Below are 9,725 nucleotides of genomic sequence, written 5' to 3'. Positions count from 1 at the left end.
TTCCCGCCCGCCACCCATTTCCTCCCGCCATATTACTATGGCGGGAGGACCGCGGCGGACGGAAAGACCATCCGCCGCTTTTCCGCCCAGTTGACCGGGTGGAAAAGAGATTAATATGGTGGCGGTGTCTGCTAGACACCGCCATCCACATTATGATGGGGCGGACACATGCCTTTATGTGACAGCAACACGGGGGCCCATTCTGGGCCCACAGGGTTTCTGGGGGGTGGGGTTGCCTATGGGGGGTACCTATGGTACCCCCATTTCAAACTACAATGTGGCAGGCACTGCCCGGTGCCTGTCACGTTGTGCATTGAAATGCATGACATGCCTTTTTAGCATTGCAGCGGGCGGTGCTTTCAGCACCGCCCGCCACATTGTAAAAAATGGGGGATGCGCCCGCTAGTATGTTGGCCACATTCCTATGGCCCCCACGGGACCCCCGCCCATATGGCGGGCGGTCCCATTTTACGTTATGACCCCCTATGTGGCTCAACTAGTGCTTAACCTGTAAAATACTAAGTGCCAGGGTTCAAGTTAGTTCACATTGGTTAACTGCAGCTGGCACATCCCACATGTCTCTATAAAGTTTAGGTTTAAGTTTGAATGTACATTTTTTTTCAAAGATATGTTAAGGCTTGGGCGGAGCTCACAGAGTTGTACATTGTGGAATTCCGGGGAGTTAGCGAAAAACTCCATGAAATTTTTCAGAGTTCCACAACAGGGCTGTCAGTATTCTGCCCACCTAATAGGGACAATGCATCAGAATAAAGCAATTAGGCCACCAGCAAACACAAGAAAGAAACACTGCTGAAAATCACACGAGCAGCGATAATGAGCTTCGTACCTATCAGCTTCCTATAGGGTAAACACCCAAAATATAGAATAAAAAGAGAGGACACAATATCAAATCAAAAATATCGAGAGGACAGAATATCGAATAGGCATAATATAGTTGGACATAATATCGACATATAGGTAAGTAATATCAAATGTCATTATATTGAATGTCATTTTATAGAATATTATAATATAGAATGTTATTATATAGAATGTCATTATATCTATTTTTTAAAAATTGTATTATATGTTAGTTTATGTGTTATAAGTATATAATATTTATTAAATGTATGTTACAATTTTGTTAAGATAATGAATTTTATGTTAATTAAGTTTTGCGTATATTAGTTCTGTAGCGGGTAGCGGGGTTTATAGGGGAATAGGGTGGGAAGTAATTTGATTCAAATGTAAAAAAATGTTTATTAATTAATAATGTATTGTTTAATAATTAATATTGGTAATTAATGTGTGTGTATATTAGTTTCGTAGCGGGTTGTGGAATTATAGGGGAATAGGGTGGGAAGTAATCTAATTTAAATTAACAATAATAATAATAATTAATTAATTAATAATTTTATGGTTTATAATGAATATTGGTAATTACGCTAATGTATTCATAAACATTTTAATCGGTCATAATACAAGTTTTTAATTAATTGATAAATATGTAAATTGTGTACTTTTTAATTAATTAGTAATTAATTACATATTAATTATTAATAATGAATGTATTATTATGTTAATAATGTTCATCTTTTGAGGAGTGTGTTGAGTGCTTATAGGGGAGTATGGTGTTTATTAAATTATTTGAAAATACATTGTTATTAATATTTATATAATATTTAATCAAAGTTATTGGGTTAATTAATTTAGATATCATTGCTTTTAATGTTTTGTTAATTGTTATTCGCTAATTAATTAAATATTAATTAATTATGTTAATTTATTAATATTTTAGACTATTGGAGGTGAGGTTTATAGTGGAAAATAGTGGGAGGTAAATTAAATGTAAATAATTAATTATTTTTTTAATAAGTTTTTATTAAATTGTAGGACTGGGTCTACTAAATTGTTCCTCTATGCCACGGGTACTCATAGTACGGCACATGGGCCGCCAGCGGCCCGGCAAGCCTTCCCTGGCGGCCCGCAGACCTTGCAGACATTATTTACATTTTCTTTAAAGTGTGTCAGCAGACACTGCAGGTTGCAGCAGCCCAGCCGGACTTTGAGAGACTCTGCTCTGTGGGGGCCTGGCAATTCCAGTGCAGTGATTGTCAGAGTGGAGCTGCAGGGGCCTGAGAAGAGGTGACATACAACAACGCTTTATTAACATGTTAATGGTCTTTTAAAGACTTGTGAAGTGGTTGGGTGCGGCTGTCTGTGTGTGTGTGTGTGTGCACGCGCCGGGGAAGCTGTCTCAGCCCTGGCTGCCACACATGCAGGGTGAGGTGACAGAGGATGACAGAGGGAGAGGGAGGGGGAGGGGGAGAGAGACAGAGGTTGACAGCGGGAGGGAGACAGAGAGAGGGCAACAGAGGGAGGCAGTCAGGGGGAGACAGAGGGAGGGAGACAGAGTCAAGGAGACAGAGGGAGGGAGAGGGAGGGAGACAGAGATGGAGGGAGACAGAGGGTCACAGAGGGAGGGTGACAGACGGAGGGAGGGGGAGGGAGACCGAGGGTGACGGAGTGAGTGAGAGGAAGGGAGACAGAGAGAGACAGAGAGAAGAAGACAGAGAGAGGGAGGCAAAGAGGGAGGGAGGGAGAGGGAGGGAGGGTGACGGAGGTAGGGAGACAGACAGAGGTAGGGAGACGGAGGGAGGGAGGTAGAGAGAGGGAGACCGAGGGAGGGAGACAGCGGAAGGTAGACAGAGTGAGGGAGAGGAAGGGAGGGCGAGGTAGGGAGACAGCTGGAGGGCGAGGGAGGGAGATAGAGGGAGGGAGACAGAGGGTGACAGAAGGAGGGAGAGGAAGGGAGACAGAAAGAAAGTGACAGAGAAAGAGACAGAGAGATGGAGGCAGAGAGGGAGGCAGGAAGAGGGAGGGAGAGGGAAAGAGGGAGGGGGACAGAGGGTGACAGAGGGAGGGAGACAGAGGGTGACAGAGGGAGAAGAGGAAGGGAGACAGCGAGACAGAGATACAGAGAGAGAAACAGAGAGAGACAGAGAGAGGGAGACAGAGGGAGGGAGGGAGAGGGAGACCGAGGAAGGGAGACAGAGGGAAAGAGACAGGGAGGGAGACAGAGGGAGGGAGACAGAGGGAGAGAGACAGGGAGGGAGACAGACAGAGGGAGACAGACAGAGGGAGACAGACCAAGGGAGAGAGATGCAGAGAGAGAAACAGAGAGAGACAGAGAGAAGGGGGGAGAGGGGGGAGAGGGGGGAGAGGGAGGGAGGGAGACAGAGGAAGGAAGACAGAGGGAGAGAGACAGGGAGGGAGACAGACAGAGGGAGACAGACAGAGGGAGACAGACAGAAAGGGAGACAGACAGATGGAGACAGATAGAGAGGGAGACCGAGAGAGAGGGAGACAGAGAGAGAGGGAGTCAGAGAGGGAGGGAGAAAGAGAGGGAGGGAGACAGAGAGAGGGAGACAGAGGGAGAGAGACAGAGGGTGACAGTGGGAGGGAGACAGGGAGAGCGACAGATACAGAGAGAGAAACAGAGAGAGAGACAGAGAGAGGGAAGGAGATGGGGAGATGGAAGGAGAGGCGGAGAGGGAGAGGGAGACAGACAGAGGGAGACAGACCAAGGGAGAGAGATGCAGAGAGAGAAACAGAGAGAGACAGAGAGAAGGGGGGAGAGGGGGGAGAGGGGGGAGAGGGAGGGAGGGAGACAGAGGAAGGAAGACAGAGGGAGAGAGACAGGGAGGGAGACAGACAGAGGGAGACAGACAGAGGGAGACAGACAGAAAGGGAGACAGACAGATGGAGACAGATAGAGAGGGAGACCGAGAGAGAGGGAGACAGAGAGAGAGGGAGTCAGAGAGGGAGGGAGAAAGAGAGGGAGGGAGACAGAGAGAGGGAGACAGAGGGAGAGAGACAGAGGGTGACAGTGGGAGGGAGACAGGGAGAGCGACAGATACAGAGAGAGAAACAGAGAGAGAGACAGAGAGAGGGAAGGAGATGGGGAGATGGAAGGAGAGGCGGAGAGGGAGAGGGAGACAGAGGAAGGGAGACAGAGGGAGAGAGACAGGGAGGAAGACAGAGGGAGGGAGACAGAGGGAGACAGACAGAAGGAGACAGAGCGAAAGGGAGACAGAGCGAGGAAGACAGATAGAGAGGGCGACTTTCACAGAGCGATGAGTGTTCGTTGATGTGTACTATATGTGAGAGAGTGTTGATGTATGTGAGGATTAAAGAAATAGCCCAATCACGTCCAACCAGCACTGTCATGTGAAGTCAAAGAAAAGCGCATATTTAGAATAAGCAAGTTAATGTGGGACTCTGATAATGGTTTAATATGAATTAGCAGAGACGGTCCCTGTGTAATTCTGCACGAATTAACGAGTGACATGGTCCAGTTGTGTTACATCGATTGAGATGTAGTAAGTAACTTGGCTGATAATTGTGACCGGATGATGCCACATTACCAGAAAGGCACAGTCAGTGCTGATCTGCAAGTCATATTATGGACCAAAATTAATTGATTATTTTTTTAGATAACCGATTTTATTAAACAAAGGTTAGATCATGTAATTAATTGAAACTTCAAACATTGGATATCAATCTAAAGAATTATTTTGCTGATTAATTTTCATCCAGAGTACCCATTCGTTCTCTTATATCATGATGGACACGTTCAAACTATTTTCGTTCTATCACCTCACAGGCTCTGTGTGGATTCAATCAAAACACACTGAGAGCTCCTAAAAATACATTTTTCCTACCAGCTTTATCTCCCTCTTCAGCTGGATTGCCTCCTTCCAGAAGTGATGGGAAATCTGTATCACTTTAGCGGCTGTAAATAAAATCACAAATCATTTAAACTCCATCGCTGGGAATGAAAGGGCAGAAAAATGATTCTTTTCTCCTGTTTCATGGCTGGCTTGAAGCATTGAAGGATTATCCAAGCTGCTACACTGGCAGCCACTAGGCTTTCTAGGCTATAATGTGGAGTGCAGCCTACTTTAACACATCATATTTTACTTCCACTTAGATTTACGGTTTCTAAATGGTCTGTCGCCTAGGTCTGTCTGCTGATTGGTGTGTATTTGGTACGTGCTACGAGTTTTAAAAAATCTGGATTTTTATTTAATCACATTTTATACTTCAAGTTGCTAACAAAATGTGTCCTTTGAATATGGATTAATCTTTATATTTCTTTCAGGGCTCTTTACAGGAATTCCACTTTTTAACAATACCTTGGTATACAGCGGCATTAGACAAAATAATGCCCGTTTCTCTCCCGTGAGAATGTGATGAGGGACCTCCGGGAATCCCATAATCTCATAGATATCCACAGGCTTCAGACTGAAGTGTATGGGCTTTCATGTGCCCCAGGGGCCACAGACGCCTTGGGTTACTCCCCTGATTTTATCAATAGTTAGCATGCTTCGCTATTTTTCCTACTGTGTCTACTGTGATTGCTAAAATCCTGATTTACTAAAGGTTTCCCATTTTTTTTCTAGCTGGATGCAGCACACATAGAAAGAGGAAAAAACAACGAGAAACAAATGTATTTCTCCTTGTTACGCCTTACGTGGGGAGGCCCAGCATTTTGACACATTCCCAGGTCTACTAGTAATGGGAAATAAAGAAATGCACCGAAATCCATGGGTGAATGCTTGGAAACACGCACACTTCACCCATGGAATGCCTCTATGGGGCAGAGAAATGCAGCGATTTGCGCTACATTACGTTACTCTGGATTTACCAAGCCATGCAGCGCCATGGAAGATAGCCTTCCTGGGCTTGATAAATCTTACTCCGTTGTTGTGCATGGCGCAAGGGTAACACAGCTGCATGATATATATGTCCCTTTATCTTCCTAGTAATGGTGATAGCAAATGCAGGCCCTGTGTACAAGTGTCAGATTTTGAAGGTACTTATACATTGTTTAAGCTGAGTAGGATAAAATAGAAAACCACATACCCATGAGATAACATCCTCAAGTCTTGAGTCGATAAACTCATATCCTATATTTCCTCTCCCAAGCCCTCGGCAGTATGGAGAGAGACTGCAGAGTGACTGCATGATGGTAAGGACAAGCTCCAGTAGATGGATGTCAGATGCTGCTTTATTTGGACTCTACTAACTGGATTTTTCATTATTTCATGCAAAACAAAGCAGCAAGACAACTTGCTGTGTTGCATGAAAGGGAGAGAGCAGGAATGTGAATATCTATCGAAATATGGTACATTCTTGCTCTATGCCTGCACTGGTGCACAATCTGCTGCCTATTGCAAACATAGGCACCCTTACGCCATGGTGCAAGAGTCCCTGCATTGCATGCAGGAAAGGGCGCCTTCATTCACAAAAACGATTCTTTGAGGCTTTTTCCTCTAAAGGTGCTGCAGAATGCAGCAAACTTTCAAAGAGGAAACAATCGGGAGAAATAAAGAGATTTCTTCTCATTGCATCTCCCCTGGGAAGGTGTAGCATTTTGACATGTTCCCTGGTTTGCCAGTATTAGTAAATCTGGGAATCCACCAAAACCTATGTGTGGGTGCACCCATTTGATGCCTTACCCTTAATCCAGATATATCAAGCAATGCACGGCCACGGAAGATGGCCTTGCGTTGCTTGGGAAATCTAACTTAGGTATTGCATAGCCCTTGCTACACCATGCATGACATTAGGGCAATGCAGTATCATGCACAAGAATATGTGACGCTGTAACGCAGTCGTTAGACCGCGGTATGTTGCATCGCAGGTATTACAACGCAAGGAGGGCGCTGGACTTAGGAATAGTATGATTTACTATTTTAACTCCAGCCCTGCAGCCCTATTTTGTTGCTAGGATCCACGGCCTCATGTATTCTTAAGGCTCAGCCTTAGTCTAAACTCTTGAGAGACACCTGGAATTCTGAACTTTACAGATACCTCCACATCTGTGCATTAACGTGAATTCAACCACTGCTAATCTTAATATTTGACCAAGCAATGTGGCCAAAACTCTGGTCCCTGTCAAACTGCACACACACTCCAGCATACTCAGAAGGAGACTCTCATTGGTTGACCAACATGATGGTGGGAAGTGAGGTTGCAGGGTAACAGTCTGCCTCACTTGCACTTACCACCACTTATTACCATGGTGATACAGATGGAAGACCCCTGGGATGTAGCGGCTCTCCATTCTTGGCCTTTGTTTGCAGCTTGCCATCATTGCAAACTGGTGTGGTACGTAGTTCATTTTTTTCCCCGTAGAGAAGATAGTGGTATCCACTGGTCCTGAGGCGCGGCAGAGTTATTGTTGAGATTCTCTCTGCTGTCTGTGGCCATGGCCAGCTTCTATAAAGTGGTGAAGTTTGAGGGTGATTTGTTGGGCACCGGGGCATTTAGTTCACTCTGCTTGAGCATGACCTTCCCCCAATCACCTACCCTCACCTTGGTGATTTGACAGGCCATCAGGGGCAGGAGCACCGCCTTGTAGGAGTATACTCACAGGGGAGCGGATAAGTGCATCTAGAGCTGCAGTGATTGCTTTTCTTTTCCTTTGGGCGTTCTAGGTAATTGAACTCAGTTTCAAGAGGGCCTTGAGGTGATAATCTGCAGGCAATTGGCATCAGGAAGTTGGAGGAAGCAGATCTGTAGTGGTTCGGAGCCTGGATAGGAGACAGAGGGTGGAGTGTATTGAATGGCATGAGTCTCAGTGTCAAGCATTAATAAAATGCACACTGTTGGACAAGCAATGCAGGGGTACAGAGTTGGAGCACCAAGCACTGAGTCTCTTAGTGACTTATAAGGGGAAAATGTTAGCAGGCACACCAGTGTGGTTGGAGAAACCTCAGGAGTAAAAGTCAGGTCATTGAGACATGGCTGGTACTCTAACTGGTCAATGGCCGGGGACCCTTTCTGATGCAACAAGGAGTTAGTGAGGCTCTCAGTCAACGGGAAAGTATTGTTTGCTGTGTTCCATCACCAGATCTGATAGGAGAAACTACAAAATTCCAAGGGGATGGTGGACAAGGAGCTAAAGTAACCATGAGATCAAACTCTTTGACTGATTTAGGCCTGGTGGGAAGAAGCAGGGGAAGAGGGCAAATGGAGCTACCCGGGAGTCAGAGCTCTACTTCTTAAGGAATCCTAATGTACTGAAAGCATAGGAGTCATACCTCTCAAGATCTGGAAAGTGCTACACCCCCACTCCTTCCCCCAGGACAATCACTCACTGCGTAATCTTTGGCAAACCCAGATATCAAAGCCCCAACGTACTCCATATGACAGCTGGTGTACTAGGAACCTTAGACCGCTACAAGCTCACTGAAAGCTACTAGAACCCTGCTGGTGAAGCACTCACCACACTCATGGTAGATGCACCTTCAAATAAGCCATCCACAACTATCACTTCCACCTGTGGAAAACTCTGCAGCTCTCCCTAACCTATCACATATAGAAAAGTGTCAATTTCTCTTAATAAATCTTCACTATTGTGAAAGAATTCTTGCAACCTCAAGCTTCCTCTCAACCGATCACTCCCTCTAGTGTCCTATGCAACGACTTCTCTAGCCATTTTAATGAGAAAATCAAACACATTTATGACAACTTTGACACTCAACCTTACTCAGACTCTTTTGATTTCATTACCCTTGCCTCCATAATATCATCTGGGGCATCTCTGCTCGCCTTTTCACAAATCAACACTGAGTACTTAATCAGATCTATGGCCTCCATCAAATCTGGCATTCACGTGTAGGCACCTGGACACCTAGGTTGCCACTTGACTGTGATCTCCAGTTCCTGCTTGTTCCAGACTGATCCAGTGACACCACAGCTGCCCGGGTTTTCCCGCCAGGGTTTACCTGACCGGGTTTACCCACCACTGTTCTTCCCACCAACAGATGCCCCACCCACCCCAAGACCTACCTAATGCAGGCTGCAGCAGCCAAATCAGTAGGCACCGGGACACCTTGCTTGCAACTTGCCTGTGGTCTCCAGTTCCTGCTTGTTCCAGACTGATCCAGTTACACCGCAGCTGTCTGGGTTTTGCCTGCTGGGGTTTCCCGCTGCGGTTTTCCCACTCACACTTCTTCCTCCTAACAGAAGCCCCAAGAACTGCAGGAACTATTCAATCCAGGCCACAGCAAGACCGCACAGTAGAAGCGTGCAGAGAGCATGCTGCTGGTGCCCCAAAAGCAGGCCCATCTGCGCCTCTCCGTGCCTGAACTGCACCCAGCGCCACGACTCCTGGCCCTCCCACCCCTAAGATACACCATTGACAAGCTAGACAATCTTGACCCTGTAGGCCTCATCAAACACTGCTACCATGCTGACCTGCACTCCACAGTAGGACCTTTCACCTGCACTGACTGCCACTTTACCTGCCACTGCCCACACATCAGCTCACCGACCAGCTCCATCTCGAACACACCAGAGACACCACCTGAACAAAACACCAACTCACATGATCACTATGCAGGCACTACACTGAATTATGGGATCTCATTGACAAACTTGCACCTGACACCGTCTTCCTCACTGAGACCTGCCTCAACACCACATCTGCCCCAGACATTGCCACAGTGATCCCTGACAGATATAAAATTACTCAGCAGGATCGCACCAACAAGCCAGGAGGAAGAACAGTCATCATCTACAAAGAGACCATACAATATACCATCACCACTGACAATACCACTACCCCCATGGAACATCTCAATTTCATGCTCCACATGGATGACAAGAGAACTATCGGAGGCACCCTCACATGCCAACTCCCAAGTCCACAC

This window comes from Lissotriton helveticus, chromosome 6 (genome assembly GCF_964261635.1).
Source record: "Lissotriton helveticus chromosome 6, aLisHel1.1, whole genome shotgun sequence".
NCBI lineage: Eukaryota > Metazoa > Chordata > Amphibia > Caudata > Salamandridae > Lissotriton > Lissotriton helveticus.
Note: the sequence above shows the minus strand (reverse complement) of the source record.